Raw genomic sequence first — 9,015 nt, forward strand, 5'->3', positions numbered from 1 at the left:
AAATGATGAACATGGTAAACATTACCACCAAAAAAAAATGCATGTTCACATTATCTTTGTGAGCATGATATCTTGACATGAGCATTTGGTTCAAAGGCAGCTCAGTATGACTGTAGACTGTTGATAAAATGAAATGAAATTCCAAAAGTTTGGGTTGAATACAATATGTATTGTGTGTACTTTGGAAAATTATGATGGCCATTTTTCACTACTGATTAATGGATTAATCCAGGAAATAATCGGCACAAACAATTGATATTAAAAATAATCTATCCCTATTGACTTACCTTGGCTAATGTTGAGCGTTAAACTCAAGTACATATTGGCATTACAATGACTTACCAACCATTTTAAAATAAAAAACCAAAACATTTGTTATTTAGAATATTAATAAAAATCCTTGAACTCCCGCAATCTCATTACAAATGTTCAGCTCTGACCTATCCTCAGCTCATGGATATACACTCACCAATGATTACCTAAGGCAGCCAGTGAACCCCCAGCCACAGCTAACAGAATAAAGGAACTTCAAATTTACATAATTGTTATAAGAAAAACAAACAAAATTCTGTTACTCAGAGGAATAATAACGAGTGTAATGCTGCACGCTCTCTCTCTCTCTCCTTTCTCCTCTCTCTCTCTCTCTCTTCTATCTCTCTCCTCGTCTCTTCACTCTCTCTTTCTCTCTCTCTCTCGCTCCGTGTGTCCAGCAGTTTCAGCCGACTGAGTCTGGAACCTAAACAAAACCTGCCCCCTTCCTTTGAGTTCAACTAAGAAAAGCAGCTTTCATTTCCCTTAAAATTATCTTGTTCTTGAAAATAATCACCCTATTAGACATATGAGTAATACTGAACAAATTCAAAAAGAACATATTCCTTTTCATTCATTAATGTTTTGCTAGAAGGGATATTTATATTCACTAATGTTTTTAATGGCTATACAACTTCGCCATAGGGCATAAGCATAATACATTCAAACTTATGTCAAGTTTGTACATCGCCTTCCCATTACTTCATTTATGAAATTCAATGAATCATCTCATTTGGAAATAATTATTACAATACATCTATACAATTGACCTGTTAAGAGACATAAAATATCTTCCAATTCCCAGCAAAGATGTAACAGAAATCTCACAAAGGTGTTCAGTAACCTCCAATTGTCTGCTGACATCCTACTCCAGGGTGCATTCGATTTTGGTCCCAAAACTATTCTTTGTAAAGTGGCATAATTTTCACAAGGTTGCTCAGCCTGTTTTTTCCCTGGTAATAGCCTCCGCAACCCAGCGGAGCAGCAGAGCTTCCTGATCACGCAGACTGCTGGTTTGTTGAGTCCTTCAAAAATATAAAACGGCATTCCCATCACAACACTAGGCCAACGTGTCAACCCACAGGGCAAAGTGTTTGTTTTTACTGTTGTTTTATTGATCTCTTACATGAGATGCTTTGATGACAAAAACGAAAGGCTGTCTGAAAGATTGCAGTTTGGTAGGAAACTCTGACATACTGGAAAAAATTACTGTATCTGAGGCTAAGCTACTCAGCAATGTTAACAGTTTCACTGGAAGGTAGCTTGTGAGGTCATCATGAAGACTAGGAAATATTGCAGTTAAAATCAAACATTGCTGTAGGAATGAGATAAAACACGGAAAATTTGTTTAAAATTTTTCACCTCTGGTTGCTTTGCCTCAAAGTCAGTGGGTGTTTTCAATTGGGATTTTGGTTAAATCCATGAAATTGGGTCTGAGGTTAACACAAGCTTAAGAGATTTTTATGTTTTTTAAAATATATCAGTAAATAACCCACACATGAATTTTTAAGCTTTTACATACATATTAAGTGGCTAAATGAGACTACAGAGGTTGTTTGTGCTAGCACCCTTCCTCTCAGCAAAGGGGGCGTGTCTTCGACATCGACCGGAGTGACAGACTGACCACAGCAGCGTAGCAGAAACAGCTGCTAGTAGTCAGAGCGAATAAGCAGCTGCTGTCAGACTCTCGCATTATCCCTCAATTCACAGCCTAGGATTACAATAGTTACATCGTCTCACTCACGAAAAACCCCGATTAGACTTAATAAACCAACTGGTCTGCTAATTATCCCAATTCACATTTAAGAAGGGATCCTGTTAACTTGCGACTTTCAGCTGATTTGTTAACTAACTTAACAGTTTACAGGGTCAAAGGAGGCAGGAGGAGGGAGAGTGCAGGTACTGAGATTAAACATTATCTTGCTGTACCCCTTACAATGTAATTAGCAAAAACAATGGCAACAATATCACATCGATTTTGAGGCACCCTGAATCACTGCAATCACTTCAACAGCCCTAGTGGCGACGCTGTAGTTATGTGACCATTATGTAGCCTCATGTCAGCTACATAAAAGTGGTGTCCATTTGTGAAGATTATCTTGCAGAACAAAATGTGTGAGTTTGTTTGTTTGCCACAGATTTTATTTTCCGCAATAGTCAAAAATCTAATGGAAAATAATTTTATAATAAACTGAAACTGTAACTTTAGCTGACCCTGCCACCCAAAATAATTAGCCCACTATTTAATTTCCATCACATGGAAAGTCAGAAAGGGTGACCAACTGCAGAAGTGCATGAACTGTGTGCATTACCAGAGTGTAACCTGCACACGTTTGACTATGCAAGTTCTAGCAAGTGATGCCCTGGTTCACACCCATCAAAGATGTATTTCCCACTCCCACTCTACTGAGTAAAGGCAACTAATTCTATCACTTTTCCCCCATGGAATATAATTGCCCGCCCCTGGTCTAAACCTGGTCTAAGGGTTAGATCAACAACCAACATTGCCATATAAAATCCTTATTATTTTACTATATTCATCTGTGTCTCAGAATTGTACATTAAACCATTTAAATTGTAAAAACAAAGAGGAAATGCATATGCATATATTAATTTGGATGCTATATGTTAATGTCAATATACTAATAGATCATCACAAGTAATTACATACTTATCTCTTGCAGACTGCATTTGAGACTAAGCTTCTACTTTATGCATGATGCATGTAATCCCTGATTTGTAATGAAGCCATTATTAACATATCCTATGCGTAGATTACTTTTTTTGTAGTATTTGGCTCCATTTGCAAAGATTGTTGGATGACCTAATAGGCCCATATCTGGGGAATCCAAATTTTATATTTCCCTTGGGTTGCAGTTACATAATTTAAGAAATTGTTGAGGTATTTTTAGTTATCTCAAAGCTGTTTCTATTTTAAAATACAGAGATTAACAACATGAAGCTATGACTTTGCAGATGTCTTATTGTCATAAAATCTCCTGTCAGGATCATTGAAACAGTGTGTGTGTGTGTGTGTGTGTGTGTGTGTGTGTCTCAAAAATGTATGCAAATACATGGTCTAGTAGGCTTTTCAGATTTATGTCAATTGCTTCCTAATTTTTTTTATTATAGACACTTCAAACCAACTGTATTTACACCTGGACCTCCTCCCATTGCAACCTCCTCTGTCAACAGCTCTCTTCTAGCTCCTCTTATCATTTTTTAACGGACACTTCAGGTAAACTCTACACTCATTTACATTTACATTTAAAGGTTATGATGAGAGATGGCCTCATCATAACCTGAGAGATAGGCCATCTCTGACAAAACGTATAACAGAATGAATGTGACAAGGACGGAACATTTTTATTTTTTGTGACGTGGTGTAGGTGCCATGTTGTATTTGATCAAACTTGGGTCCACCAAGGGCTTGGGAATAGTTGCATTTTAAGGCTGTGATGTTGGCATGTTAGTGTTGACAGGTTCAGCTCACTGAAAACTAATGCTTTATGATCTGAACCACAAGTCATCTGATTCATATATAAGAGATTTTTAGAAACTGGAGGCAGTCTGATCATTTCTCTGCACAACAGTTTGAGATTTCCATTATATCGCACACAGTGCCTTGTCCTCCGTTATGTGTTTGTGCGAACATATTTAAGGCTTTCCTTTTCAACTAGATGATGAATGAAGGAAACAGGTGAGGAAAAAAAAAGCTTTTATTTGCCCTTTGAAAAGGACACTTTTGCATCTAAGACAAAAAGGGCAGGAGCAGTCGCTGACACATACACATACAAAAAAGCGAAAACTACAGATTTGGAGATGAGAAGCAGGCCGCTGCAGGACATAAAAAACATACTGTAGCTTGCACATTGATAAATATGTGCATGACTGTGAATTTAACTAACTTATGTGTAAGAAATACTTTCCACCTAATTATTGGCAGAGGTTGCACACAAAAAAAAAATCAGGGCCAGGGGATTCATTTGAAAGGTTAAGAGTGTATTCTAACAACATTTCTACAAACGCTCTTACATTTTTATCCACATTTCCCAAAGCAGCTCTTTAGAGTGAGTGCATCTGCATGCCATTAAGAGCCTCTAAACAGGGCTGTCTGAGGTGCTGAGAAGGATACTGAACACACTTTCAGTAAAGTAGCATGTAGCTAAGAATACATAAATCACGAGGCATTAAATGGTAACAATGCAAAGAAATGGTTTATACTTGGAAATATTTAGGACGAAAGTTTAATTGAGTATTATGATTCAGTACTGGGTGGAAGGAAATTTTAGAAAGATTTAGCAGATGTTCAGTGTTGGGCGTCTATGTCTCAGGAGGTAAAGCGGGTGGTCCACTAATCAGAAGATTGGTGGTTTTTTATTCCCCGCTCCTCTTTTTGCATGTTGACCTTGTGCCAGATACTGGAGCCAAAATTTCTCCTAAAGCTTTGCCATCAGTTAAGTCGGGACATGTAATGTAGTGCTTTGGGGTGTCAGAATATTAGAAAGTTGCTATATAAAGGCATTCCATTTACCTTCTATGCAGATTTGTCACATACTAACAAAGATTATCAATGGTCAGGATTAAAGTGTAGATTTGAAAAAAAAAACACAGTAAAATTGTCAGTAAATCATATAGTTTTCAGTTCCTCCTGCAGCTGTAAAGACACTCTTAAAATTCCTCTGCTGGGTCCCTTCTCGGCACGTGGTTGGTATGTGATCCCCCTTGATGATGTAGTGAATGCCCCTGAGCACCGCGTTCAAGGGTAGGCAACCTACGGCTCCAGATGCGGCTCTTGTCCCTCTTTAGTGGCTCGCTGTGTTTTTGACAAAAAACATATGCATTTATCATTGTTGCTGGCCTAAAGTGATTCTTGCATTCTCCAATTGTAAAAATGTTGTCAACTAAAATTGCATTCTACATTACATCCTGAATAATGATAATAATGATTTAATATATTTTTGATAATAATTGTCATGCTACAATTATTTATTGTTAAGTAAATGCTTAAAACACATTTGCATCATTCTGATTCTTGATACTATGCTATACTATGTCATATTGTATTTGCATCCTCTGGTCTTCATGCCCTCACTTGACATCTGTGTATGTGGTTTTGCTCCAGTTCTTGCTGCCTAAGTGAAATATCAAACTGCAATCAGCTGTGAGATTCCCGTGTTGTTATGGTATGGCCTAGTTTACTCTGTCCCCAGCTTATGAAAGTAAATTTTCCAATGACTTGATGGAAAGGCTGCCGTAACTGGCTCAGGTGTGCGGCTCGCATGAGCTCTCTTGATCATTCAACTTTGAGATATTATAGCCTTTCATCTTTACTACAATTTGAAACACATCCAATTAGAAGGCTACAGCTTTACTGATTATTTCACAAAGCAACTGAAACAAGTGGGTGATAAGATGTAAGTAGCAGCTTGGTGCTTTGAGGAGGCATAGCTGTTTTTTTTTTCTTTTTTTTTCTTTTTGAGTCCATCAATCAGGAAACCGACCTACTGGCTCAAAAGTAACACAGAACTAAAGAGACAGATGACAAACTAAAGCACAGAGCAATCAGACACCAGCCAAAGACAGGCAGGCTTACACAACCTTTAAGTGAAAAATGTTGTACTGTAATATTACTGCAGAATCCACGGTTGGTAGCACAGCAACAATCAGCTGAAAGAAACAGGTCAAGCTCAGCAGCACCGAAGACACAGGCTGTTTAGTTTGTCCTCCACATAAGTTCTGAGAATGTATTACTAATTTATTTCACAATTAATAAGTGAATCTTGAAGAAGTATCACTTCAAACAAAGCCAACCCATGCTAAATTTATGTAATTCAAAGCTCCTTTCCAAGTGAACATGCTTCCAATCTTCTCATCTTTGAACAGTCATATGGTGTTTGTTTGCATGTACATATTTGCTCATCCAAAAAAAGCAAGAAAGCTGGCAGGGTGGCGGAGAAGGTGGACAATGTTGGCACTTAAGCCAGTTGGGAATAGCATATTTCTGTCGTCTCCTTTTGCGTCTTCACACCAGGGGAGTGTGGTCAGTGTTGGGCTATTTACAGCATTGTTAGCACCTTCACATCTCAGCTTTTACCGTTACCAAAACTCAAGAGGGACTGAATCATTCGGTAATATTTATCTTTAACCTATTAATATAATACACTATAAAGAAAAAATGTGAAGAGAATAGCTTTATCATGTGTAATGCACAGATGGTTAGTCAGAAATGTGCTCTCCCTGCACCAGTGCCTTGAATTAGTCCTGCCTCAGTGAAACAGCTCACAGGGACGAAACTCACAACCTGCTCCCCTTCCTCTTTTTCTGCACCATCACTGCTTGTTTCACAAACACAGTGTAATATTTGCCTGCAGAGACTGAGAAAGCACCTTGTTCTGCTACTGTAATGTTAGCTCAGACAACTTAAAGGCGCCATAAAGGTTTTATATTAGTTTTCATGATTTTGTTTGCAGATGAAATATGTCTCAAGATAAGAATAGCCCTGTCAAATAAATGTGTAGTTTTAAAGAGATTGCGGAATAACTTCAACATTTTATTGGCTGGGTCACTTTAAATGTTTTAGACTTACCTGACTGGAGGCATTTTTTGCTGTTGAGGAAGTGATCACCAATATCCTTTTGATGCTGTCATACTGACTCCCAGTTTGTTTCCCCAAAGGAGTTACAATAAAACAAAATGCTCATGATTGCTTGTCTGCACAGGTTTTTCTATGGCGTGCTTTGTTTTAATAATTGTGTTGGCATGAGGAAGTGAGATTCCATTGTTTACCCATTGATAAACTGAAAGGTGATATAAAAGCAATAGATACCGTCAGAGAAGTAGTGTCTGCTAACAAGAAACAACTTCATGATCTGAAGATGAAACACTGAAATCAGTCAACCACGCTGAAGATACATGGTGCATTTAATTGGTGGTTTTGTTATTGTTCCCATGGATAACTCACCATGAATATAGACATCGTGCAAAAATAGAGTTTCATTACAGAAAGAATTCCAGTGATTAAAAGTCACACCTTTATAATTCAATTTAAAATGCTCGCCCACTAGTCAATTCTGTGATTTTACTTCATAAAGATATGTGTACTTTTTCACTTTCCTTTAAAGGCCAGTGGTGAGAGCCAAGTATATATCACTGTGTTTATTTTACACTGTTCATACAATAGTGTTCATACTATATTTAGTGTATTCATTCATGTCTACCCCTTACTGAGGGGTAGACATGAATGAGGTCACCCTTTATAATGTTAATTCATTTACTTATACAGCATAGGTCAGATATAAGCTATTAATAAGAAAAAAATGTTGGTTGTCAGGTTGTGAAAAAATAGTTTAGACTGATTTTATATCCTGTCTATTCTGTAATAATGCAATAATGAATGTTAGTAATCTATTAATATTCATCCTTAATAGCCATCAGATATGAGATTATCAGATTAATGCTAATATGGTCTATATGGTCAGAGGTAAAATTTTGTTGGGGTCTTCCCAATAAGTTAAACATGCCAAAGGGGTTTTTCTTAAGATTTTCTTATTAATGACTTAATTAGCTAGCATTTGGTCAATATTTATGAACTATTAAAAAAAACATTACTTACAGCTTATAACATGTACAGTACACACAAAGAAGAAAATGTGAATCCCTATAATAAATCCCAATATTGTGTCAAAGAGCTCTTGATTCAGCAAATTGTTTGAGGTTGTATTGTGTGTTGTTGTTGTTGTTACTGTTGTTGTATTGGACAACATCACATTCAGATGTGTATCCAATATTGTGTAATGGAGCCCCGTATAACAACAGAAACAGCTTTAATTACCATAAGCTGAATCAGCACCTCTCTGACTGTTGTATTAATGTACAAGGGTTTCCACATTGTCTTCTTTACTCAGTGTGCATCGCAATAACTACCATAATGTCTATTAACCAGTGAAAAGAAGTAATGTCCCTGTTGGAAATTACTTCATGTCTTCAGTTTTATTAACCTTAGTTCATGTATCAAACCATGCATTAAAACATCAGCTGTCATTATCACGGTTGCTTACACAGGAACTGAAATGCCACATGGCAACTGATCAATAAACAGTTTTTTCGTAAGGTCAAACAAACAAGCTCAGTGTGTTTCAAAATGAATTGCAGTTGACTGCTTACGCCATCTCAGGGATTCACGATCCACTCATTCAAGAGCTTTAGTGATTTAACCAACTTTGATTTACCAATGTGTTCTGCGATAAACAGCCCCTACTCAAACAACTGAGAATTGGGATTTTCCTCAACAGCACAAAGCATTGTCTAGTCATAACCCAGCAAGTGTTGCCATAAAGTCAAATGAAAGCATATTCTGAGCCTGTATTAAAGGATCTTTTTTTTTTTTAAATTCTCTGTTTCTAGCTGCCACAAGCTGTTTTCTGCTCTCTGCTCCCCAAATACAAATGTCACATTATGTAACATTAATTCGAAACGCAAAGAATCTTATTCGGTTGCTGCCACTGCTTCAAGAGTCGCTGTAGGCATTTCTGAAGTGGATGGTTTCACTTTCTACCATATTGTTTGGGTGTTGACAAGAATCGTTGAGTCAGAATGAGTGAATATAAACATTACAGTCTAACATTAGGCTATATATATATATATATATATATATATGTAGTATGATGTTAGACTGTAGTATATATACATTACAGTCTAACATCA

General features: G+C 37.0%; 1 protein-coding gene across 1 annotated transcript in view; it reads left to right on the plus strand.

Moving 5' to 3' along the window:
* LOC118334774 (corticotropin-releasing factor receptor 2) overlaps positions 1 to 9,015 on the plus strand; it is a 31,457-nt gene that overhangs the window by 10,453 nt on the left and 11,989 nt on the right. The gene's annotated exons all lie outside the window — the stretch shown is intronic.

Source organism: Morone saxatilis, unplaced genomic scaffold (genome assembly GCF_004916995.1).
Source record: "Morone saxatilis isolate NCDOM2014 unplaced genomic scaffold, NCSU_SB_2.0 Contig23, whole genome shotgun sequence".
Classification (NCBI taxonomy): domain Eukaryota; kingdom Metazoa; phylum Chordata; class Actinopteri; family Moronidae; genus Morone; species Morone saxatilis.